The 26,847-nt window shown below is 45.1% G+C and overlaps 1 long non-coding RNA gene and 1 pseudogene across 1 annotated transcript; one reads left to right on the top strand and one right to left on the bottom strand.

Moving 5' to 3' along the window:
- Window positions 1–1,536: 1,536 nt before the first annotated feature.
- LOC100356175 (large ribosomal subunit protein eL42-like) lies at window positions 1,537–1,850 on the top strand (annotated as a pseudogene).
- A 1,212-nt stretch (window positions 1,851–3,062) lies between these two features.
- LOC103348024 (uncharacterized) lies at window positions 3,063–26,753 on the bottom strand. Its single transcript, XR_516480.5, has 3 exons — window positions 26,564–26,753; window positions 4,396–4,544; window positions 3,063–3,590 (listed from the first exon to the last, which is right to left on the bottom strand). It is a non-coding gene; the product is annotated as an uncharacterized LOC103348024 (long non-coding RNA).
- Window positions 26,754–26,847: the final 94 nt, after the last annotated feature.

Raw genomic sequence — 26,847 nt, forward strand, 5'->3', positions numbered from 1 at the left:
GAGGATTGGCCTATTGAGCTGCAGTGCCGGCCTAATATATTTTTTTTTTTTTATTTGAAAGGCAGAGTTACAGAGAAAAGGAGACAGTGAGAAACAGAGAGAGAGAGAGCACACACGCGTCCATCTTTTGGTTCACTCCCAAATGGCCACAACAACCAGAGTTAGGCCAGGCCAAAGCCAGAAGCCAAGAGCTTCTTCCAGCTCTCCCACATGAGTGCAGGGGCCTAAGCACTTGGGCCATCTTCTGCTGCTTTCCCAGGCTCATTAGCAGGGAGCTGGAGTGCAAGAGGCACATCAGAACCAAATTGGTGCCCATACAGGTTGACATCACAGGCAGTGGCTTTGTCCACTATACCACAAGCCAGCGCTTGGCTAATTTTCTTAAAAAATTTATGAAACTATGCACAACAAACATACCCCTTAAACAAGCATCCTGTAGCTGCCTCATATACTAACAGGCCATAATAATTATTTGCCTACTATTGCATAGCAACTTGCAATCACATTGTAGTTGCTTTTGCTAAATAATATCTACAGAGCGTCTTTCCATGGTTCCTAATAAAGTTGGACAGAACTGCTATGGCCAACCTCGTAATGAGCCTGCACAGGCTGACCAGAGTTACCTAAGATTGACTATATTTTAAATGACATAACTCCCATGGCATTTCAGGAGCCATCTTTGAACATGAAATGTATGTAAAGGACTTCCCCCACCCCTTTGCTCTGCACCAGTCAGGTCCTGTCACTTGTTTCACCCAGTTCTGCCCCAGTTACCCTAACTCCATGCATTCCCAAACCCCTTTGTGTCTTGGGAGACTGATTTGGGCCTTGACATGACCTGCTCCTTTCTCCAAATAAATACTTTTTCTCTGAAGGTAAGTCCAGTGTTTCTATAACTAATAGTAAATGCACAAGGAGAGAGCCCTGTCTGACAACACAAAATTGATGAGTAAAGAAATTTCAAGTATGACCATAATTGAAAAACCACTATACATTTTCATATTTGTGCATTAATATGAAAAATGGACTTCCATTTACTACCTACAGAGAATGCCACATACTACACTTTGGGAAAATTGGAAGAGGTGGTGGACAGTGAAGATGGCCAAGACCCTAAAGGAGCTAGGAAGTGTAACATAGCCTGTGTGCCACCAAAAAAAAAGCTGCCCTTTGAACAGCATGATAAGTTATCGTAGGAGCAGATGCTTAAACAGAGAAGGGATTTTCCAGGTGAACAAATTGGGACACATTCCAAGATAGGAAACAGCGTTTAGAAAGGTACAAAGGCTAAAACAGCCCAAGGATATCCAGGCATCCGTTAACGTTGAACTCACCGAGAATTTGCTAAAAAGAAAGCAGTGTCTCCTATGCCAAGCTAAGGAGGACTAGCTGCCCCCTGGATGCAGTGGCAGACTTCTAGGCTTTGGAGCTTGGAAAAGCCTAAGGGCTCCTTTTCAGAAAGATGCTTTAGATGCGTGGACTAAAAGTCTTGTATTACAAAGTAATCCTTTTCCGTGCCAAAAGTGCTCCTCCAACATGGTGAACATTCCAAAAACCCACCAGACCTTCTGTAAGAAGTGTGGCAAGCACCAGCCCCACAAGGGGCTACAGTATAAGGGCAAAGACTCTATGCCCAGAGAAAGCGGCGTTATGATGGGAAGCAGAGTAGCTATGGGGGGCACACTAAGCCGATGTTCTGGAAAACGGCTAAAACTACAAAGAAGATTGTGCCAAGGCTTGAGTGTGTGGAGCCCAGCTGCAGATCCAAGAGAGTGCTGGCTATTAAGAGATGTAAACATTTTGAACTGAGAGAAGATAAGAAGGGAAAGGGGCAAGTGATCCAGTTCTAATCTGCATCTTCTGTTTTGTTATGAAGACAATAAAATCTAAAGGCTATTACTGTCCACTTCATTTGATCTTTTGGAAGGGAATGAACTAGAGCTATCAATAAAACTCCTCTTGGAAATTTTTAAGCTTAAAAACAAAGTAATCCCACTGTATCAAAGTTGCTACTAAAATGTCAAAAACACATTTGTGGTATAGTGAACATGGCTTTTTTTTTTTTTTAAGATCTATTTATTTATTTGAAAATCAGAGAGAGAGAAAAATATCTTCCATCTACTGGTTCACTCCCCAGATGGCCACAATATTCAGGGCTGGGCTAGACCAAAGCCAGGAGCCAGGAGCTTCCTCTGGGTCTCCTATGTGGGGCAGGGAGCTGCCATCTTCTGCTGCTTTCCGAGGTGCATTAGCAGGGAGCTGGATCGGTAGTGGTGCATCCAGGATTTGAACCAGTGCCATATGAGATGCCAGTGTCACAGGCAGCGGCTTTTTGTGCTAGACCACAATGCTGGCACCCCTAACTTCATTTTCTTGAAGAGCTCTTCCATCCACTAGTTAACTCCTTAAATGGCAACAGCAGCAAGGCTGGATCAAGATGAAGCCAGTAGCCAGGAACTTCATCTGGGTGGCCCACATGGTGGCAGGGACTCAAGTACTTGGGCCATCCTCTGCTGCCTTCCCAGGTGTATCAGCAGGAAGCTGGATCAGTAGCAGAGTAGCAAGGACTCCCATAGGATGCCAGTATCGCAGGTGGCGGTTTTACCTGCTGCACCACAATGCTGTCCCCTAAACGTGCTTACTTAAATTAACACATTAAATAACCAAATCTACTAGAGAGTCTACCAGCTACTACAGTTTCAAAGTAGTCATACATATAAATGATGTTTCAAGAAAATTTAAACAGCTAGAATATTACAGGAAAATATGACAAAACAGTCACACTCAGAAGTTTGCTTTTTGTTTGATGTTTTACCATCTGCCTTCACAAACCACCTGAATTCTGCCTGTGAGGCACTTAGTGATCCACAGACTCCAGCTCAAGAGCCCCCTTCCTTGGGAAAGTCTCTGTAACAAAGGAGAGTTAGACCAGGGAGGGGCTGGTCAATGGTGCTGGATCACAGTTGGAGAAGAAAGAAGAGCTGGTGTTGTCAGGTTTGGAATAGCTCTGGATTCTGGCCCTTTTTTTTTTTAAAGATTTATTTATTTCTTTGAAAGTCAGAGTTACACAGAGAGAGGAGAGGCGGGGGGGGGGGAGAGGTCTTCCATCTGTTGGTTCACTCCCCAATTGGCCGCAACAGAGCCAATCCGAAGCCAGGAACCAGGAGCTTCTTCCAGGTCTCCCACGTGGGTGCAGCGGCCCAAGGACTTGGGCCATCTTCTACTGCTTTCCCAGGCCATAGCAGAGAACTGGATGGGAAGTGGAGTAGCCGGGTCTTGAACCGGCGCCCATATGGGACACCAGCACTTCAGGCCAGGGCGTTAACCCTCTGTGCCACAGCATCAGCCCAAATTCTGGCCTTTTGTACCCCCAGAAAAGAGATGGAAAGGAAACCGAGCTCAATAGAGACAGGTTGCTTTATTGAAGCCAAGAGGTGGTGGCAGCCTGTTCTTATGAAGACTGTGTGCATGGCATGCATAGGGCTGGGCTTGTATCTGGTCTGGTTGCTGAAGGAACTTGGCACAAGGAGTTCTCCAGAAACCTTGCAGGCCTTTCGAGTATCTAGTTTTGCTAGCTGTTTTGCAGGTGTCTAGAGGGAGAGAGAGACCATGAAGAGGAAGGGTGACTTTCTTGTGAGCTGTATTATCCTTTAGGTGTTCCATTGCACAGAAAGGATGGCACAGATGACATTCAAAGACCTTGAGGAGGGGATTGAGTGTTTTCACTACTACACAATGGTAAATGTTTAAGGAGACAGATGCATTTACCCAAACTTGACTAATACACAATGTATACATGTATCAAAACATCACACAATGTATACATGTATCAAAACATCACACAGTGCCCTGTAAATACCAAAGTTTAATTTGTATGATCAGTTTAAAAAATAAACAAGAAAAGAGAATTAGACCAAACCAGAAGAAGAGAGATGGGACTCCCTGCTCACAACCAGTGATGAGGCCTGCAGTGCTGCCTGACTGGCGGCAGACTTAAAGGGGGCTTAGAAAACCAAGCTCAGGAGAGCAGAGTAAGTTTGTCATCAGCCCCACGTGCTGCGCGTCATCCTTTCCAACCCACTCGCGGTTCCTCGAGACTTTTTCCACAAAAGAACGTGAGCGAATTGTCAAGATTTCACTGGGGAAAGCACTCTACAATTAAATGAGATGCCTAGTGGAAATACTTTAAAAAATATTAATGAGAATGATCTAATCACCACCTGCTTGTAGGAATATGACATCAGCCACAAGTACAACTTTAAATGTTCTGGCAGTGAAGTTTAAGAAGTGAAACTAAACAAGTGAAATTAATTTTAATAATATATTTAACTCTAGCCCAAACATTATCATTTCAACATGTAATCAGTATAAACAGTTATTAATGGGAAGCTTTACCTTTTTCTCACCAAGTCTTCAGTCTCCAGAGTATATTTTAAATATAGAGCATATTTCAAGTTGCACCAGCCACATTTCAAGTAAGTATGCAGTACCCACAGGTGACTGACTGTGAAGGACTTCCATTTAAATAGTGCAGCTGGAGATTTCTGGAAAAGAAAAGGAACACTATTTCGCATGTTGAGGTGTTTGGTACTTTATAAGTCAATCTAAAATTATTGTGAACTTACATTGCACTGTTAGGTGAGAGCGAGCCACAAAACTTTAAGCCAGAAAGCAAAATTACCAGGTTGGCATTGTACCTCATAGAGGAGATCAGTCTTCTGCAGTATTGCAAGCATTTGGGAAACCAGGGTGAGAATTTGGCTTAATGGTTACTTGGGATACCCAGATCCCATATCGAGGTGCCTGGGTTCTCCTCCAAACTCCACTTCGGAATCCAGCTTCCTGGCAGTGCACACGCTGGGAGGCAGCAGGTGATGGCTTGGGAAGCTGCTCCCCTGCCAACTACATCAGAGATCTGGATTGAGTTCTAGGCTTCTAGCTTTAGCCTGGCCTAATCCTCACCACTATGGGCATTTAGGGAGCTCTCTGTTTCTCTGGCTTTCTCTCCCTCTCTCTTTGCCTTTCAAATAAATAAGTAAATGACTTTTTAAAAATGTATTTATTGAAAGGCAATATTACAGAGAGAGAGAGTCTTCCATCTGTTGGTTCACTCACCAAATGGCTGTAATAACAAGTCTGGGTTAGGACAAAGCCAGGAGCCAGGAACTCCATTCAGGTCTCCCACGAAGGTGCAGAGGTTCAAACATTCAGACCATCTGCTGCTTTCCCAGGCACATTAACAGGGAGTTGGATCGGAAGTGGAGCAACTGAGACTGGAACCAGCACTCCTATGCAGTGCCAGCATTTCAGGCAGCAACTTAACCCACTGTGTCACAACACTGGCCCTTTTTTTTTTTTTTTTTTTTTTTTTTTTTGACAGGCAGAGTAGACAGTGAGAGAGAGAGAGACAGAGAGAAAGGTCTTCCTTTTTTTTTTTTTTTTTTTTTTGCCGTTGGTTCACCCTCCAATGGCCGCCGCGGCCGGCACGCTGTGACCAGCACATCGCGCTGATCCGAAGCCAGGAGCCAGGTGCTTCCCCTGGTCTCCCATGCGGGTGCAGGGCCCAAAGACTTGGGCCATCCTCCACTGCACTCCCGGGCCATAGCAGAGAGCTGGCCTGGAAGAGGGGCAACTGGGACAGAATCCGGCGCCCCGACTGGGACTAGAACCCGGTGTGCTGGCGCCGCAAGGCGGAGGATTAGCCTAGTGAGCCGCGGTGCTGGCCTGGCCTCATTTTTTTTAATGTTTAGCAGGCCCTAAATTAAGACTGCAACTTTAAAAATAGTTAAGTTATATAACTAGTATTTAACATAGTGAATTTATATGCTAAGGGGTTGGTTATCACTCTATTATGAGAGCTGGGAGTTAGATTTTATGATAAAATTTTGGCTATTTGGCCGGCGCCGTGGCTCACTTTTATTTGAAACCCAGGGGACAGAGAGAGAACTATTTATCTGCTGACTCACTTTTCAAATGCCCACAATGGCAAGGTTGGGTCAGGATCCCAGAAATCAATCCAGGTCTGCCATGTGGGTGACAGGGAGCCAAGTACTTGAGCCATCATCTGCTGCCTCCCAGGGTGCACATTAGCAGGAAGCTGGAATCAGAAGCAATGCCAGAACATGAACTCAAGCACTCCAATCCAGACACGTAATCTCACAGCATTATCATTTTGAATGTGTTAATATTGTGCCTTTGATTTGATAGATTTAAAGACCACTACACTGCCAGTGTTCCAGATGTGGTGAAATTAATGCTTTGTAAAGGAACCAAGTCAAACAAATATCTAATGTACATGTGGGGAATTTGTAATAAAATCATCTACTTATTTTTTAAATATTTTATTTATTTATTTGAGAGGTAGAGTTACAGACAGTGAGAGGGAGAGATGGAGAGAAAGGTCTTCCTTCCATTGGTTCACTCCCCAGATGGCCGCAATGGCCAGAGCTGTGCTGATCCGAAGCCAGGAGTCAGGTGCTTCTTCCTGGTCTCCCATGCAGGTACAGGAGCCCAAGCACTTGGGCCATCCTCCACTGCTTCCCAGGACATAGCAGAGAGCTGGACTGGAAGAGGGGCAGCTGGGACTGGAACTGGCGCCCATATGGCATGCCGGCGCCATAGGCAGAGAATTAACCTACTGCGCCATGGTGCTGGCCTCTCAGCTACATATTTTTAAAATTCCAAAAATAATAATAATAATAAAATAATTGTTTTGTTATAGTTGTTCCAACAACTTCTTTCTAGACCTCACCTGGCTATGGGCCTTAGACAAATTTGCTTAGAGGTATCCAGGCTTCACAGACTCTTCTTTGGGAGCCTAAAGCACTCGAGCTAATGATGAGCTCAGGCTGTAGGAGTAACCAACCCCCATGCTGGGGAGTGAGGTGGGCCCTTCTCAACCTACACTCACAGCAAAGGGCAGGAAAACCGCTTACCTCTGTTCTAAGACATATGCTCCCTCCATTCAAATTGATTTTCTTTAAATTATTTTTCTATTACATAAGTAGGGGAAAGTACTTAAACATTAATTTAAATGAGGAAGTTAAAATAGTATGAAAAGAAATGGATTTCTTTGGGTCAAATGGCATTGTGGTGCAATAGGTTAAGCCACCATCTGCCACACCAGCATCCCATCTGAGCTCCAGTTCAATTCCTAGCTGCTCCACTTCCGATCCAGCTCCCTGCTAATGCACCTAGGAAAGCAGAGGAAGATGGCCCAAGTCCTTGGGGCCCTTCACCCACGAGGGAGACCTGGATGAAGCACTTGGCCCATGGCTTCAGCCTGGCCCAGCACTGGTTGTTGTGGCCATTTGGAGAGTGAATCAGCAGATGGAAGTGCTCTCTTTCTCTCTCTCTATCCCTCCTTCTCCCTCTCTCTGTAACTCTGCCTTTCAAATAAAGAAATCTTTTTTAAAAAATACACAAAAAAGAAATTATTTCTTTGATCTAATAATCATTTATTTATTTAACAAATAATTGTGCCAGGCACTGCAAGGCCTATAAGATTCTTATTACTATTGAAAATAGCTCATCAGTTAGGAATTTAAGAATAGAGACAGTCAATGCTAGCCTGTTACAGACAATTCACTGGCCATACTATCATTAGGGCCTGTGCACAAGCAATGCAATGGAATGTGAGATGATTTGGAGCCCTATAAGACTCACCTCCAACCCAAACCTATAGCCACAGTACAAGGATCCAGGCAACACCTTTCATTTTCAACATATAGCTTCTTGTATCATGTCTCTGGCCTCTGTTGCTGCCTTGTCCCTCCTAGGCTCTTCATAGGGTATCTGATTGAACTGACTGCCCCACTGTCCATTTCCTGCCTTGGCCTCTTGGTCTTCAGCTCTCTGTCCAATCTGCATTCATTCCTTTTGTTTCACTAATCTTGGCTCATGCTCTGTCCTAAGGAAACTTAAAAATAACTCACATATCCTATGAAGAAGAATGGCTAAATAAATTATCTCTATTCTTTGTAGTGTTCCACAGCCATTGTGCAATGTGACTGCCAAGACTATAGAAGTGGCTTTGTTCAAAATGTTTACAGTTCAAAATAATCTTAATGGCATATTCTTTAGTACAAAACAGGCCACTCTGGGGCCTCTTCCTTAGGTCTGGCTACCACCTCTTAGTTGACCAGAGTGGCTGTAATTATTTTCTGCCCAGTCTTGATGTAGCCACCACATCCATCTTTCCTCCTCTGTCCTTGTTCATTCTCAGAAATTAATGACTGTGGAGACAGGTATCTGGCATAACGGTTAAGAAGATGCTCTGGATGCCCAAATCTAATACTGGAGGGCCTTGGTTGCAGTGCTGGCTTGGCTGATGTACACCCCAGAAAGCAGCAGGTAGTGACCTAAGCATTTGGATCCCTATGACCATATGGGAGACCTGGATTTAATTCTAAGTTCCTGACTTTGGCCTTGCCCAGAACTTCCTGTTGTGGGCATTTGGGAAATGAACCCACAGATAGAAGCTCGCTCTCTCTCTCTTGCTCTCTCTCTCTGGACTTCTAATAAAATGGGGGAGGGGAGAATGACACTGAAGGGCCCAGGAGAGCCAGGAGTGGGTTGAAAAGGGTAATTCCAGATCTGCCCTTTGGGTCTCCAGCCCACTTGTCCAGTTTGTCCCTTCTGTGCCCACTGCACAGGTTTGCTACAGTATTTGTGTTCATAAAAGTAGATGCATGTGCTAGAAAAGATATTTTTCCTTGGAATGGATAGCATTATATTCATTTCTTGGAGAAAATGTAAATGAGCTTCAGGCAAGTGTGGCTCATGTCACCAGAATTTAATTTTTTAATTTTTAAGATTTTTCATTAGATGGCTAGTGACAGTCATTCTATTTGGTGTCAGAGTTCTCTAGAAAGAAATGGCTTCTAGCTGCATTTTACTAGACAAATGCAATAAATGGGACACTATCTGTTTTGAAATTGTGTGTTATATCATGAAAAATCAGCAAGGTCTCCCCCTTTACCTATTAAGGATGCATTCCAAGGCCCAGTGGGTGCCTAAAACCACTGGTGGTACCAAAATGTATATATGCTGGGAGCTTTTTCCTAGACATACATCCCTATGATTCATGTATAAGCTAATCACATTGAGAGATTAACAATTTAACTTAGATCTTAGCAACCTCAGCCTACTACTTTTGCTCTTCAATCTAGAACTTTTATCTTTTTGCTTAAAGGAAGCACTTTGTGGCTTTTCTTTTCCATATCCAAATTGCAGCATCGCTACCCTTGTGCTTTGGGGCCACTATTAAGTAAAACAAGGGTTAGTTGAACACAAACAGTGCAATAGCATAATAGTAGAACTGCTAACTAAGATGGCTACTTAAGTGGTTAGCAGGTAGGTTGTGCATATAATGTGGACATGCTCGACAAAAGGATGATCAAGTTCCAGACAGGACAGAGTAGAACATGCAAGGTTACATCACACTGCTCAGAACAGTATGCAATTTAAAATATGACATTTTTTTAATTTCTGGAATTTCCCATTTGATGTTTTCAGATCTTAAATGACTGTGGGTAATGAAAACCACAGAAAGTGAAACCACAAATAAGGAGGGGCTACTGTAACATGAAAAGAAGCATACCATAGAAAAAATTGAATAAAATACCACAAAGAGTATTGGAGTATTGGAGTAGGTGTCTGATATTAATCAGTGCTTCTTTATAACACCATTTATGAGACATTAAGAAGTGATTTTACTTTCCTAATTATTTCTTTTTGGAATTCTGCATCATTTTGCAAAGTATGTGAATGACCTGAGGTAAGTGAGTGATAGCTTTAATGTAAAGCATATGTATTAACTATTTTTTAAATGATTTATTTTTATTTATTTGAAAAGCAGAGTTACAGAGAGAGGTGGGGACAGAGAGAGAGAGAGAGAGAGGTCTTCCATCCACTGGTTTACTCCCCAAATGGCTGCAATGACATGGGGCTGTGCCAGGCCAAAGCAGGAGCCAGGAGCTTCTTCTAGGTGTTCCACGCAGGTGCAAGGGCCTAAGCACTTGGGTCATCTTCACTGCTTTCCCAGGCACATTAGCATGGAGCTGGATTGGAAGTGGAGCAGCTGGTACTCGAACCAGCCCATGAGGGATGCCAGTGCTACATGCCAGGGCTTTAACCTGCAGCATCACAGTGCCGGCCCAGGGTGTTGACTATTTTTTATTTATTTTTTTATTTATTTGACAGGTAGTGTTATAGACAGTGAGAGAGAGTGAGACAGAGAGAAAGGTCTTCCTTCTGTTGGTTCACTCCCCAAATGGCCGTTACGGCCAGTGCTGCGCCGATCCGAAACCAGGAGCCAGGTGCTTCTTCCCAGTCTCCCATGTGTGTGCAGGAGCCCAAGCACTTGGGCCATCCTCCACTGCCCTTCAGAGCCACAGCAAAGAGCTGGACTGGAAGAGGAGCAACCGGGACTAGAACCCGGCACCCATATGGGATGCCGGCGCCGCAGGTGGAAGATTAACTAAGTGAGCCACTGCACAGGCCCCTCATCAATTATTTAGAAACAAAATTCTTGACAAGCTGGATGTGAATGATGAGAAGTCAAAACCCTCATTTTGGCTTGGTCACCCAGGTGGACATAATAGCTTCCACAGCCTAGTTACTATACTGGTTATTCATTGCTTTGTTACTAAGTTATGCCAAGCTTCGCTGGTTACACCACCATACATGCAATGTCTCAGTTTCTTAGGATCAGGAATCTATGAGGAGCTTAATTGGCTGCACTTGATTCAAGGTCTCTCAGGAGACTGCAGTTAAGTTGTTGGCAGGACTGCAGTCTCATCTGAAGCCCCAACTGAGGAGGTATCCAATTCCAGGCTTACTCACACCTGTGAGGCCTGCTGCTTGCCACAAGGGCCTCTCCATGTGACTGGGGCTCTTCTTGGGGTGAAAGAGGTTGTCTGAATAGAAGCTATGGGCTTTTTGTAAAGTGAAGTCTATTTGTTAGAAGAGATTCAGTTAAGTCAAGACCACTGTAAAGGGGAAGGGATTTACGCAAAGTTGCAAATATTGCTGGACAGGATCATTGGGAGGTTCATCTTGAAGGCTGATCAATAGTCAATACCCTTGGGGCCGGTGCCATGGTGAATCATCTTTTCTTCACTCCACTCACACTGGTAATAGCTTATGCAACCCTTTTCTCTAGTATCAGTTTCTACCATGGCCTCCTAACTGTTATTCTGAGACTTTCCCCATCAGTCTTCCAATTCAGCAGCCAGAGCAAGTCCATCAGAGCTCTTTATGGGTTGCTCCATCCATCTCTTCGCCCAGATAAAAATCCTAACTATAAGTCCCGAGTCCTCCTCAATGCACCCTCATAATAGAGCTCAAGTTCTCTCCTGTGGTCTAAAAGACCAGCACTATCTGCTTCCCACTTATCTGCCATTCTCTCCACACACCCTCCCCTCCTCCTGGCTCCTAGTCAGCCCTGATCCTACTGCCCTTGGTTCTCCCAGCTAGCTCGAATGGCTGCCTCCCTATATGCTATACTACACTGCACTAAAACCTGCCCGGCCTTCAGGCCTTGGCTTCAGGAGCCCTTTCTTGTCACACACCAGCCCCTTCTTCCAGAGCTCTGTGAGTTCAACCCTTGCACACAATTTCTGAGTCTGCCTTGCACCAGGAGCTCTTAGAGACACTTCCTCTCTCTACTCATTCTCACGCTTCCAGGCAGTTCTCCTTTCTGCCTATGAAACCCCCACCCAGCACTACGAAAACTACACATGCCTTAAATACCCTATGACCAGGCCATCTTTATGTGAACACGTTCACTATATCTAAAAGTGCATATCCAATAGGACATATAAAGGTACCTTTACTTTCCCTATTCTTTTAAAAGATATATTTATTTGAAAGGCACAGTTACAGAGAGAGAGGGAAAGACAGAGAGGCAGAGAGATCTTCCTTGATCTGCTGGTTCATTCCCTAAAAGACCACAAAGTCAGGAGCCTGGAACTCCATTTGGGTCTCAAGTATTTGGGTCATCTTCCACTGCTTCCCAAGAGCACTATCAGAGAGTTGGATCAAAAACAAATCAGCCAAGACTTGAACCAGTGCTTATGTGGGATGCCAACATTGCAGGCAGTGGCTCATCCCGCTGTGCCCCTACTTTTCCAATTATATCTATGGAAACTGATTTAAAAATTAGTGAGATTTTCACATCATCATATGATCAATACTAAAGGGACGACTTTCAGTTCACTTTCTGGTTTTGTTATATCAGACTTTCCATGGTCCATATGTGCAAAGAGAATTTTGAAAATCAAATTTCACTATTTACTTAATTTTTGAGTGAATATAAAATTTACAGACAACACACTGGTTTCTTTTTTTTTTTTAGCAAAGTTTTAGTTTTTGAATTTGGGGAAGCCTGCCACATGAGAAGTTTCAAAACTTGCTTCTAACTCACTTGCTTGCCCTCTCTAGAGGAAAGTTGAAGACATGAGCCACATATCATTGAATCATTGAAAAAAGTCTGCAATAGGAGCTATGTGGGCCTTTGGAAAAAAAAAAAAAAAACTAAGGTTGGAAAGCCATCTACATCCTTGGAGAGCACACTCTGTATGATGCTTTCATGGTATATTTGGGTACCATCACAACACTGTCTCACACGGGCCCAGGAAGGCTCCCAGGCTACAGTGATCATTCATGCTTTACACATGAGAAGAGATGGAAAGAGTCTCAATGAACCCAAGCCCTACCATTTCATGACCCAGGCCAAGATCACAATAGAGAACCACATTATGTTCCCATGTTGGTGGTAAGTGGTACTCTGTAAGCGTGGAGCCCCAGGACCTGCCTCTCAGAGCCCATTTGTTTTCAAAAAATAGAGCCAGGGCTGGCATTGTGGAGCAGGAGGTTAAGCCATAGCTTGCAACATCAGCATCCCATATTAGAACACGTGTTTAAGTGCCAGCTGTACCATATGCAGGTTTTTTTGTTGTTGTTTTTTGATTTTTAGATGATAGCCATTCTAACTGGAATGAGGTGAAACCTCATTGTGTGTGTGTATGTGTATGTATGTGTTTGTGTGTATTTTTTAAGATTTGATTTATTTATTTGAAGGTCAGAGCTCTACTTCCTATTCAGCAGTGGAAGATGGCCCAAGTGCTTGGGTCTCTGCCACCCCCATGGGAGACCCAGATGGAATTCTAGACTCCCAGCTTCAGGCTGGCCCAGCACCAGCTATTGTGGTCATTTGGGGAAGTAAACTAACGATTGGAAGATCTCTTTTTCTTGATTCTCTCTCCCACTCTCTTTCTCTTTGACTCTACCTTTCAAAGAAATGAAGAGAGAGAGAGAGAGAGAAGAGAAATAAATAAAACTTTAAAAAATGGAAACATCTCAAGTTAAAATTTCCCTTATCATCCATTGATTTGGGGTGTTTTAATTCAAATGTTGATATGAAACCCTTACTCTCTGCCTTTGATGTAACTTTGATTCAGGCACTGAGTGTTGAATTTGGGTTTAAAAGACCCATGTTGGGGCCGGCGCCACGGCTCACTAGGCTAATCCTCCGCCTTGCGGTGCCGACACACCGGGTTCAAGTCCCGGTCGGGGCACTGGATTCTGTCCCGGTTGCCCCTCTTCCAGGCCAGCTCTCTGCTGTGGCCAGCGAGTGCAGTGGAGGATGGCCCAAGTGCTTGGGCCCTGCACCCCTGGGAGACCAGGATAAGCACCTGGCTCCTGCCGTCAGATCAGCGCGGTGTGCCGGCCGCAGCGCACAGGCCGCGGCGGCCATTGGAGGTTGAACCAACGGCAAAGGAAGACCTTTTTCTCTGTCTCTCTCTCTCACTGTCACTCTGTCTGTCAAAAAATTAAAAAAAAAAAAAAAAAAAAAAAAAAAAAGACCCGTGTTGGGGGTGAGTACTTGGCGTAGCAGTTATGATACCACCTGGGATGTCTACATTCCATATTGATGTGCCTGGGTTTGAATCCCACCTCCACTCCTGATTCCAGATTACTGTTGCTGTGCACCCTGGATGGCAGCAGGTGACAACTCAAGTAGTTGGGGCCCTCATTGTCCACATGGGAAACTTGGACTGAGTTCTGGGCTCCTAGTCTTTGCTTGATCCAGCCTATGCTACTATAGGCATTTGGGGATTGACTTGTTGGGAGAGAGGTCTCTATCTGTCTCTGTCAAACAAAATGTTTCAATAATGACAGACCCAAAATAATGCGTGGCTCTAGCTTTTTAAAATTTTTTAGTAATATAAACAGAACAGATTTCATGTGTTTCACAGGTACATTTCTAAGAAGATAACCATACTTCTCTTCCTCTTCCTTCCCTCCCTTAACCCTCCTTCATTCCTTTTTTCTTTAATTTTTGCAAAGACATAATTTCATTTCCCTCTACAGTCGTACGCTAAATTCACTACTAACCATAATATTCATCAAGTAAAAAGTAGGAAGGCCACAGTTCCACAGGAGTATAAACAAAGTCTAAAAACAACAATCATATGTCTTTTTCATTCCTATACATTTTTTGATTCTATATTAACTGCAACATATCAGAGAAAGCACGATATTTGTCTTTTTGAGACTAAGTTCACTAAGATAATGGTTTCCAGTTGTATGCATTTTGTTACAAAAGACAGTATTTCATTTTTTTTATGGCTGAGTACATATACTAGTGTACATATACTACATTTGCTTTATCCAATTATCAGTTGAAGGACGTCTGGGTTGATTTCATATCTTAGGTATTATGAATTGAGCTGCAATGAACATAGAGGTACAGATAACTCTTTCGTATCATGGTTTCATTTTGTTTGGGTAAATTCCCAGGAGTAAGATGGCTGGGTCATACGGTATATCTGTTTTCAGATTTCTGAGGAATCTGCACATTGTCTTTCATAATGGTTGCACTAGTTTATATTCCCATAAACAGTGTATTATGGTACCTTTTCGTTTGCCAGCATTTATTATTTTTTGATTTTTAGATGATAGCCATTCTAACTGGAATGAGGTGAAACCTTATTGTGTGTGTGTATGTGTATGTGTGTGTTTGTGTATATTTTTAAAAAGATTTTATTTATTTATTTGAAAGAGTTAAACAGAGAGAAGGAGAAGCAGAGAGAGAGAAAGGTCTTCCATCCGCTGATTCACTCCCCAATTAGCCACAATGGCCAGAGCTATGCCAGGATCCAGGAGCTTCTTCTGGGTCTCCCATGTGGGTGCAGGGGCCCAAGGACTTGGGCCATCTTCCACTGCTTTCCCATTGCACAATGGGAAGCAACAGGGATTGTTCAAGTGGTTGGGTCCCTGCCAGTCATGTGGGGAATCTGGATGGTATTCTTAGCTTTCAGTTTTGGCCTGGCACAGCCCCAGCTGCTGCGGGCATTTGAGAAGTGAATCAGTGGGTAGGAACTCTCAGTCTGTCTCTGTCTCTCTCACTTCTCTCTTATTCTGCTTCTCTGCCTCTCAAAAATTTGTTTTTAATGTAAAGCAGTATATCTAGTGTCTATCAGCACATAGTATTCAGGGACCAGTGTTGTGGCTCAGTGCGTTAAGCTGTCACCTGCAATGCTGACATCCCATAAGAATGCCACTTCGGGGGCCGGTGCTGTGGGGCATCGGGTAAAGCCATTGCCTGCAGTATCGGCATCCCATATGGGCTCCAGTTCAAGTTCTGGCTGCTCCACTTCTGATGCAGCTCTCTGCTATAGCCTGGGAAAGCAGTGGAAGATGGCCCAAGTCCTTGGGCCCCTGCATCCACATGGGGAACTAGGAAGAGGATCCAGGCTCCTGGCTTCAGATCAGCCCATCTCCAGCCATTGCAGCCATTTGGGGAGTGAACCAGCAAATGGAAGACTTCTCTGTCTTGGCCTCTGCCTCTCTGTAAGTCTGCCTTTCAAAAAAATAAATAAATCTTTTAAAAAAAAAGGAATTCATTATTAAAAAGAAAAAAGTGTCATTTTGAATCATGGCTGCTCTATTTCTTCTTCTTCTTCTTCTTCTTCTTCTTCTTCTTCTTCTTCTTCTTCTTCTCCTTCTCCTCCTCCTCCTCCTCCTCCTCCTCCTCCTCCTCCTCCTCCTCCTTCTTTTAGATTTATTTATTTGAAAGGCAGAGTTACAGAGAGGCAGAGGCAGCAGAGAGAGAGGTCTTCCATCCAGTGGTTCACTCCCCAAATGGCCGCAATGGCCGCAGCTAGGCCAATTCGAAGCCAGGAGCCAGGAGCCAGGAGCCAGGAGCCAGGAGCCAGGAGCCAGGAGCTTCTTCTAGGTCTCCTACACAGGTACAGGGGTCCACGGACTTGGGCCATCTTCTACATAGCAGAGAGCTGGATCAGAAGTGGAGCAGCCAGGACTTGAACCAGCACCCATATTTGCAGTGGCTTTACCTGCTATGCCACAGCACCAGCCCCTGCTCCACTCCTGATTCAGCTCTCTGCTAGTGCTCCTGGGAATGCAGTGGAAGCCAGCTCTGTGTGTAAGTGCTCACAATAGGCAGGAACTGTGCTAGATACTGTGTTTACTTCCTGATTTAACTCATGGAGTTCTATGTGATCAATAGCATTTGGTTGTTTTTGCAGTTCAAAAAACTAAAGGACTGGAAGACTAAACAATCTGTCTGTGTTCAAAGAACTAATAAGAGAGGAAACCAAGCCTCAAACCCATGTAACTCTGTCTCCAGAATCATTACACTCTTCTGCCCCAATGAGACTGACAAACTGATAGCTTTCCATGCCCTAGACCAGTGGGGATGCAGAGGTGAGTCTCGAGATGCACCTCCCTCTCTGTGCCTTGGCTTCCCTCCTGAAACGGGAGATAGAATGGACACCTTTCATGGGGTGACCATGAGGATTACCTGGGTTAATTTTTGTCAGGTGCTCTATAAGGCATCTAGTGAGTACACACCAAGTATCAGCCATTATTGTTCCTAATGGGAAATGAGGAATCGCAGGAGGTTATCAGATTGCCAAGGAGTTTTCCCTTCATGAAAATGACATTCTTAAAAATTTTGTGGTTTTTCTTCTTTTTTTTGCAAATAAGTAAAGTTAGAGGCCCATGTATTTGAGTCTTCTCATTCTTAATCCTAAAACCCTCATCTTCCTGATCACGTGTTTTAAACATTAGGAAGTGTTGTTGTTGGGCTTGGGGATAGTAATTTGATACAGTGTGGTCACCTACTCCAAGATTATAGGCAAATCGTTCAATGACAATTTTCTCATTAAAATGGAAGTAATTCCTGCTTTACAAAATTATCAGGAGGCCAAAAAAAAAAAAAAGAGAGACAGTGTAACAGTGGTTAAAGATTCTAGGGTGAGGTCGGTGTTATGGTGTAGCAGGTTAGGCCACCACCTAGGACTCCAGCATCCCACAGGAGCACCGATTCGAGTCCCAGCTGCTCCACTTCTAAGCTAGCTCCTTGCTAATGTGCCTGAGAAGGCAGAAGAAGGTGTCTCAAGTGCTTGGGACCCTGCTATCGGTGTGAGAGACCCTGATAGAGTTCCATGCTCTTGGCCTCAGCCTAGTTTGGCCCAGCCCTGGTCATTGTGGCCGTTTGGGGAGTGAATCAGTGGATGGAAAAATATCTCAATCTGTGTGCGTGTGTGTGTGCCCCTCCCTCTCTGCAACTCTGCCTTTCAAATAAATAAATAAATAAATAAGTGACTCTGGGGTCATTCACACCTGTGTGTATAGGTTAGCATCTTCCTGAACCTCCTTTGCCATAGCATGAATGGAGGTGAATGAATCGAACAGTGTGCTGTGGGGCTTGAAGCGCTTGTACAGTCCCGGATGTCGTGTCTTAAAACATGAGAACTATGAAGAGGAGGTTGACGACCATGGTGCCGGTGCTGTGACGTGCTAAAAAGGCGTAGCTTATTTTTTCTGTTACTTCCTAAACAAATGCTTTCAGAAATGGGACTCAGTGAGGAGGCAACATTAAAAGCAGCTGTGGGTCCTCTCCCTAGATGACTCAGCGAGGTCCCTCCCCTGCGGGGAGGCCTGCAGGTTTCCACTTCTCAGCATCAGGGTGGCACAGTTCCCAGGTGTGGTCACTGTGCCAGACCCTCCAGCAGAAATGTGAAAATGGATACATCAGTATGTGAGGCTACTTTTTTAGTTTCACTACCGGAAAAGACTGCTTGGATGGAGAGATTTCATTTGCTATGCTTTCTGCCTCTGAGTCTGGTTAGCATCGTAAGCAGGTGTTTTTTTCATTCAAAACATGTCGTGGCTCTTGTCGAAATCCATCATGTAACAAGCAGCCAGTGCAGCTAGGGGACCCACCAGCTTCAGATTTACCTTGGCCATAGCCTGTCTCCAGAAATACTTCACATGAGAAACTTCACCCTTCCCCGTAGATATGCCTTGTCTTACCTCACACCAAGCAACTGTCCTTGAGTTTCTTGCCACTAACCACAAGGTAGTGGTGAATACTTGAAAGTTCTCAGTTGTAGATTAGGAGTGAGCAAACCATTGCCTGTGGGCCGAGATTTAGCCCAGCACCTTTTGTGACTAGCCTGGCAAGTTAGGAGTGATTTCTATATGTATAAAAAGTTAAGAAAAGGGGCAAGCCTTGTGGCACAGCAGGTTAAACTGATGCTTAGATGCCATCATCTCATACTGGATGCTGGTTGAAGTCTTGGTCACTCTGCTTCCAATCCAGCTCCCTGATAAGGTGCCTGGGAAAGCAGCAGGTGGTGCCTCAAGTGCTTGAGTTCCTACCACCCAGTTGGGAGACCAAGACAGATTTCCTGCTTCCTGGTTCCAGCCTGGTCCAGCCCCAAACATTGTGACCATTTGGGAGTGAACCAGTGGATGGAAGATCTCTCTCTCTCCCTCTTTCTCTGTCTCTTTCTCTCCCTCTCTCTCTCTCTCTCTCACACACACACACACACACATACACACACACACTTTGCCTTCAAAGTAAATAAACAAATCTGTTTTTAAAGTTAAGAAAAAAAAATTAGGGCTGTCACTCAGGCATAGTGAGTAAAGCTGCCACCTGCAATGCTGGCATCCCATATGGGTGTCAGTTCGAGTCCAGGCTGCTCCACTTCTGACACAGCCCTCTGCTATGGCCTGGGAAAGCAGTGGAAGATGGCCCAAGTGCTTGGGCCCCTGCCCCACATGGGAGACCCAGAAGAAGCTCCTGACTTCTGGCTTTGGACTGGCCCAGCTCTAGCTATTTCAGCCATTTGTGGAGTGAAACAAAAGATGAAAGGTCTCTCTCTCTCTGCTTCTCCCTGCCTCTCTCTGCTTCTCCCTGCCTCTCTCTCTCTCTGTAACTCTGCCTTTCAAATAATCTTTTACAGAATTCTTCCTTCCTTTCTTTTCTTTTCTTTTCTTTTCTTTTCTTTTCTTTTCTTTTCTTTTCTTTCTTCTTTCTTTCTTTCTTTCTTTTCTTTCTTTCTTTCAGAGGCAGGGTTACAGAGAGGCATAAGCAGAGGGGGCAGGGAGAGTCTTCCATTTGCTGGTTCACTCCCCAAATGGCCTCAATGGCCAGAGCTGGGCCGATTTGAAGCCAGGAGCCAGGAGCTTCTTCTAGGTCTCCCACATGGGTGCAGGACCAGCCACCTTCCACTGCTTTCCCAAACACATCAGCAGGGAGCTGGATCAGAAGTGGAGCAGCTGGGACTTGAACAAGAGCCCATATCGGATGCCGACACTGCAGGCAGTGACCTTACCCACTACACCACAGCACTGGCCCCAATAAATCTTTTTTAAAAAATAACAAATTCTTCAGCGCGGTGCACCGGCCGCAGTGCGCCGGCCGCGGCAGCCATTGGAGGGTGAACCAATGGCAAAAGGAAGACATTTCTCTCTGTCTCTCTCTCTCACTGTCCACTCTGCCTGTCAAAAAAAAAAAAATAAAATAATAAAAAAATAAAAAAATAACAAATTCTGAATTTTCAGAAGTGCTGTAAGTCAAAATTTTATTTCAGCTTTTAATCTCTAAATCACTAGGGATGGACTTAAGCAGAACAAGAAACCATGAGAAAAAAGGTATTAATTCTATAACCAAGAAGTGTATGTTCTATCCCATGATTGTCTCTGGAACAGTCAAAGAAAAGAAACAAAAACTCTAGATTAGGCATCGTATGATGTGGAGGTGCTTTTTCCTCTGTCAAAATTCATGCTGAGACTTGATTGCCCAAGTGGAGTGTCAGGGGTTGGAACCACTGGAAGCTGAATGGGTCATGAGGACACTGCTCCCAGGAACCAATGTCTTCCTCAAGAGACCAGGTTGATTCTAAAGGTAATGGATTAGTTCTCACAAAAGCTGGTTGCAAGGTGAACCTGGCACCCCCCTCACTATCTCACATGAATGCTCCTCTTCCAATGTGGCTGCTTGCCCTTTCTTTTCTCCCTGAGGGGAAGCAGCCTGAAGCCATCACCAGATGCAGCTGCCATGGCATTCCATATCCCAGCTTCTAGAATCAAGAACCAAAATAAACCTCTATACTTTATCAATTACCCAGCCCTGGGGATTTTGTTATCACAACAGAAAACAACTCAGATAGGCATTAAGGTGAAACAGATCCTATAGAAATGAGGTGGAAAGGATGAGCTAAATCCAAAGATTTCAGCAAAAGTTGTTCAAATGTTCTCTGAATCCTGTGTTTTGCTTTGGTGGCAATGCAATCTGTGATGTTGACTTGATTAAATCCAACCTAAAATGACTAAGGTTGTCCTTTACAATACTCTGCCAACTCAATGTTTGTTTCTGTGGAGTTCGTAGTTCCTTTGATGTGTCCTGAACCACTCTGGGCTCCCAAGTACAGGTGTTAGCCTTTGGTGCTGCCATTCATTCCTTCTGCTTTGCATCCCTGTACAGAAGAAACCAGTAGTTTGAAATTGTGTGTGGGTGTGTGTGTGCATGTGTGCACATGTGTGTGTGTGAGAGAGAGAGAGAGAGAAAGCATATGAGAGAGATTGTGCCATGGCCACATTAGCTTAGCAAGTATGACTACATTAAGGTTTTCATAGGCCCAAAGAGCTCAGTCCTCAGAGGACCTTCCTAACACATTGGCTCCCATAACTACAGGTTCCTTTTTAAAATTTTTTTTTTTTTTTGACAGGCAGAGTGGACAGTGACAGAGAAATAGAGAGAAAGGTCTTCCTTTGCCGTTGGTTCACCCTCCAATGGCCGCCGCAGCCAGCGCACCGCCCTGTTCCGAGGGCAGGAGCCAAGTACTTATCCTGGTCTCCCATGGGGTGCAGGGCCCAAGCACTTGGGCCATCCTCCACTGCACTCCCAGGCCACAGCAGAGAGCTGGCCTGGAAGAGGGGCAACCGGGACAGAATCCGGCAGCCTGACCGGGACTAGAACCTGGTGTGCCAGCGCCGCAAGGCAGAGGATTAGCCTAGTGAGCTGCGGCGCCAGCCTTTAATTTTTTTAAAAGATTAATTTATTTATTTTGAAAGTCAGACTTACACAGAGAGAGAAGGAGAAGCAGAGATAGAGGTCTTCCATCTGCTTGTTCACTTCCCAGTTGGCCACATGACCGGAGCTGCACCGATCTGAAGCTAGGAGCCAGGAGCTTCTTTCAGATCACCCACGTGGGTGTAGGGGCCCAAGGACTTGGGCCACCATCTACTGCTTTCCCAGGCCATAGCAGAGAGCTGGATCAGAAAAGGAGCAGCCAGGACTCGAACAAACGCCTACATGGGATGCCGGCGCTACAGGTGGCAGCTTTACCAGCTATGCCACAGCACTGGCCCCTAACTTTCAAATTGATAAATAAATCTTTAAAAAGATAATTTCAGTGCAAAATAAACATAAAACTTGCAAGTTTGTGTATTGAGTAAAGCGTTGAACTAAGTATCCAAAATCAGTGAATTTTAAAATAGACTGTGGTGGTACATCTGTGTGGTGAAAAACAGGACAGAACGCTCATAAAATTAAGTAACACTCAGCAGAGAACTCCTGTGCAATCGTTACTGTGATCTGGCAGAAGTGGATCCATTGATAACCTGGCCTATTAGTCCCCAGTTTAAGAGCCACATCCTCTACAGAGAGATTCCACATAAGGTGGCCCTAGATCACTCCTGCCTCCTGGCTTGGCATTTGTTGTCTACACCCATTGTAACCATGACCCGCCTGGTCTAAAGTCCCCACAGCCTGCAGACTCTCCCCTTTCCAAAGGAATAAAGAAGGGGGAGAAAGGAAAGATAAAAACAATTAAATTACAATACATGTGTGGCTTTTCGTAAGAGAAGTAGTTTAACTCAAGTGATTGAGTTTTTTTACTTGATTTTAATATTCAATACAATATTCCATAGAAATAAAAACAAACCAAGAATTGGACTTATTTCACTGGAAGGTAGCACGTTATTGAAAAAAGCACCGATTTGCCAGTGGTCTACCATGATAAGAATCAATGAAAGATTTGCAGGTTTCGATCTGAGACATTTTCCATTGTTCTCTTATAATTTCATTGTGGTATCATTTAAAAATTTCCAAGGTGTCCATGGGCTTTTTCCCCCCAATTACATGGAAAGATTCCTGAAGGCATCTCAACCTTCATTTATTTATCTCAGTGCCTTACATAGAACTCACCAGATGTTTACAGATTTAATTGAATGACAAAATATGTGACTTGATTCTATGAAAAAGAAGAAGTGAGATGAGAGGGGAAAGTTACTATGGGGCAGACACGGACAGATTTATGTGAGTGTTCTTTTAGTTAATAATTAGTGAAAAATTCAAATGGTGCTGTAAGGACTGACAAAGTGATTTGCGTGCACCCAATCTCATTCATTCTTCACGGCAGCCTGGAGGAGACCTCCTACGCTGGGCGGCACGTTGTACAGAGAAGAAAATTGAGCTCAGAGCTGTATCACTGGCCGGCCACACAGCCCCAGAGGGGCCCCAGAACCAGGACCTGGCTGGCTCCACTGTGAGATCCAAGGCCTTCCCTGCTAAGTGGCACTCCCCGAGCTCCCCGGGCCTTGTTGAAAAGCCAAGCTGAAGAGGCCTTACACTGTTTATCTGCCTCAATCTACTAAGCCCTTGGTAAGACTCAGAACCATGGGCCAGCAAAGGAGAGAGGTCTCTGGAGTTAAACAGAAAAGAAGTACATACATGTGTGTCTGTGTGTGAGTGTGTGTGTCTGTGACTGTGTGTCTGTGTGTGTCTATGTGGGTGTATGTGTGTGTCTGTGTGTGAGTGTACATGTCTGAGTGTGTGTGTGTGTGTGTGTGTGTGTGTGTTTTAATTCAGGTAAGGAAATGCAACACTAGTACTGATCCTGTCACTTACTGCAAGTTCTCAAAGAGTTTCTCAGAGCAGTTTTTCTCTTTCCACTTGCGGTTTTCCGGCCATGGTCAGGGCGGCTGTGCACACAGTTAGGTTCTCACTTCTCTATTCCCGGGGCTTCCTGCTAAGTGACCAGCTGGTGAACAGCTGTCCTGGCCTCTGTGGAGCTGATAAGGGCCCCCTGGCAGAGAAGGGCTTCTTACCCAACTTCACAGAGAAGCACACAGGGTCCCGGCAGTCCTGGGTGGGCTCAGCCTCTCTTCGGGGACTCTGTGGCCAGGCTGGGAGATAGCTGCTGAACACAAGGAGTGAGGAAGAACGGGTCTGCTACAGGAAGGGAGATTTTTTTCTCCAACAGTTCAATATTTGGGAAAATAAATTAAAATGATATGTCTGCCTCAGGCACAGAAAAGAAGCCACAGAGGTCCCCACCCCAGCCCAGGCACTGAAAAGACCTGGTCCCACCCTCCCATGCCCAATGGTGAGGGAATGTGACAGCCACCCAGTTGTACTGAGAGCACCAAGAAGCCTGGCAACAAGGTAACCTGGATGAGGTAACTTCTGGGCTTCCAGAGCTGTTTAGGGGCTGGCATTGTGGCACAGAGGGCTAAGCCACAGCCTGCAGCACTGGTATCCCATGTGAGTGCCAATTCGAGTCTTGGCTGCTCCACTTTCGATCCAGATCCCTGCTAATGAGCCTGGGAAAGCAGCAGAGGATGGCTCAAGTTCTTGGGCCCCTGCTACCTACTTGGGAGAACCCAATGGAGTTCCAGGTTTCTGGCTTTGGCCTGGCCTAACCCCAGCTGTTTCGGCCACTTGGGGAGTAAACCAGCAGATGGAAGATCTCTCTGTTTCTCTCTGTGTCTCTGTAATTCTGCCTCTCAAATAAATAAATACATCTTTTAAAAAAATCAGAGTTACACAGAGAGAGAAGGAGAGACAGAGAGAGAGAGAGGTCTTCCATCTGCTGGTTCACTTCCCAATTGACCACAATGGCTGGAGCTGTACCGATCCAAAACCAGGAGCCAGGAACTTCTTCCAGATCATCCATGTGGGTGCAGGGGCCCAAGGACTTGGGCCATCTTCTACTGCTTTCCCAGTTCACAGCAGAGAGCTGGATCCGAAGTGGAGCAGCTGGGATTTGAACCAATGCCCATATGGGATACAGACACTGCAGGCAGCAGCCCTACCCGCTACACCACAACACCGGCCCCAGTAAATACATCTTTAAAATTTTTAAAAAACTATCAATTCCCTTGCCTTCCCCTACTTTGGTTTTGCTCCTAATTTGGATGGTACCCTTTGGGTTATCTTTAAATTGCTTTTTAGATTTCAAGCTCCAGTCTCTAGGATCTTAAATTAAGTATCTTGCACGTTTCTTTTATTTACATATTTATTTATTTATTTTTGAGGGGCCAAAGAGATACTGAGAGAGACAGACAGACAGACAGAAAGCTCCCACCCACTGGTTCACTTTCTAAATGCCTGCAATAGCTGGGTCTGTGCCAGGCCAAATACGGGAGCCAGCACTCAATCTACATGGTGGCAAGAACACAATCACTTGGGCCATCATCTTCTGGCTCCCAGGGTTTACATTAGCAGAAAACTGGAATCAGGATCCAGAGCTGGGTCTCTAACCCAGGCAATTCCAATGTGGGATGCAGGCAGAGTGGACAGTGAGAGAGAGAGAGACAGAGAAAAAGGTCTTCCTTTGCTGTTGGTTCACCCTCCAATGGCCGCCACGGCCGGCGCACCGCACTGATCCGATGGCAGGAGCCAGGTACTTCTCCTGGTCTCCCATGGGGTGCAGGGCCCAAGCACTTGGGCCATCCTCCACTGCACTCCCTGGCCACAACAGAGAGCTGGCCTGGAAGAGGGGCAACCGGGACAGAATCCAGCGCCCCGACCGGGACTAGAACCCGGTGTGCCAGCGCCGGTAGGTGGAGGATTAGCCTAGTGAGCCGCGGAGCCGGCCTCAATGTGGGATGCAGGCATCTTAACTACCAAGCTGAATTAACATCCTCTACCCCTTGTAAATTTCTTTAAGAAAAAAAAAAGATTTAGTTTGTTTATTTGAAAGGCAGAGTGACACAGTGAAAGGAAAGGGAGACAGAAAGAGAGACACAGAGATCAATCTCATTTGCTGGTTCATTCCCCAAATGGCCACAATGGCCAGGGCTGGGCTGACACCAGGAGCCAGGCACTCCATCTGGGTCACCCATATGGTTGAAGGGGTTCAAGTACTTGAGCCATCTTCTATCCTTTTTTTAAAAGATTTATTTTATTCAGTTGAAATACAAGAGTTACAGAGAGAGAGAGAGGGAGAGCAAGAGAAAGATACCATTTGCTGGTTCATTCCCCAAATGGATACAATGACTGGGGCTGTGCCAGGTCAAATCCAGGAGCTTCTTCTGGGTCTCCAACGTGGGTGCACGGGCCCAAGAACTTGTGCCATCTTCCACTGCTTTCCCAGGTGTATCAGCAGGGAGCTGGATCAGAAGTGGAGTAACCAGGATTCGAACTGGCACCCATATGGGATGCCAACGCTGCAGAGAGTGGCTAAACCTGCTGCGCTACAGCACCTCTGGGCCATCTTCTGCTGCCTTCCTAGGTGCATTAGCAGGGAGCTGGGTCAGAAACAGAGAGTCAAACTTAAGCTTGTGTTTCAAAATAGGCTACCAGTATCACAGACAGTGGCTTAATCTGCCATGCCACAATGGTCAGCCCTGGAAAATTTCTTAAAAACAAGAATCAGGGCTGGTGTTGTGGCTCAGAGGGTTATGAAACTGGCATCCTATTTAGGAGTGCTGGTTATGTCCCTGCTGCTCTGGTTCAATCCAGCTCCCTGCTAACACGTTTGAGAAGGCAGCAGAGGATGGCCCAATAGTTGGTTCATGCCACCTATATTGGGATCCAGATAGACTTCCTGGTTCCTGGTTTCAGTCTGTCCCAGCCTGGGTTGTTGCTGCCATTTGGGGGAGAGAACCAGTGGATGGAAGATCAGCCCCCACTCTCTCTGCCACTCTGCCTTTCAAATAAATAAATAAATAACTTTTTAAAAAGATCCCAAAGTGCTCTTCAATGTCTAGCTAAAGACTTCACTCTGTTATATAATTACAATTCTATATTTTCCTAACCTAGTGAGTCACCGAAAAGAATGGTACATAGCTAGGTGGTGATATCTGTAACGTGGCAGATCTGTAACGTGATAGCCCCCCGAACCAATTGTATCTTGTGTAATTTTCACACTTAGCACTATAATAACTTCCAGAACCTTCTAGAAGGATGAAAAGCTGGTGGTCCTCTCTGTGTCCCCAATGCCCAGCACAGTACCTCTGAGAAAGTGGCCCCATGAAAGGCGCTGTGAACTGAAGTCGTCTGAGCAAGAAATCGGTATCTGGAGCTCCGAGTCTGAGTCGGTGGTCTCCAGGTGAAGATGCAGAGAATCGACACGCACTTGTGTGCAGCAGAGGACCCTGCTCTCTATAAACTGTGTATCTGCTGCTCATGCATCTGGAATGGGCAGCAAGGCATTCGAATGAAAGGGTAATTACACGGTCTGTTTTCTTAATCTCACCGACTCAGGCTGAGTCACAGGGAATCCAGGGCAGGGCTTC

This window comes from Oryctolagus cuniculus, chromosome 6, assembly GCF_051225735.1.
Source record: "Oryctolagus cuniculus isolate XC-2025 breed Fujian yellow rabbit chromosome 6, ASM5122573v1, whole genome shotgun sequence".
Lineage (NCBI taxonomy): Eukaryota > Metazoa > Chordata > Mammalia > Lagomorpha > Leporidae > Oryctolagus > Oryctolagus cuniculus.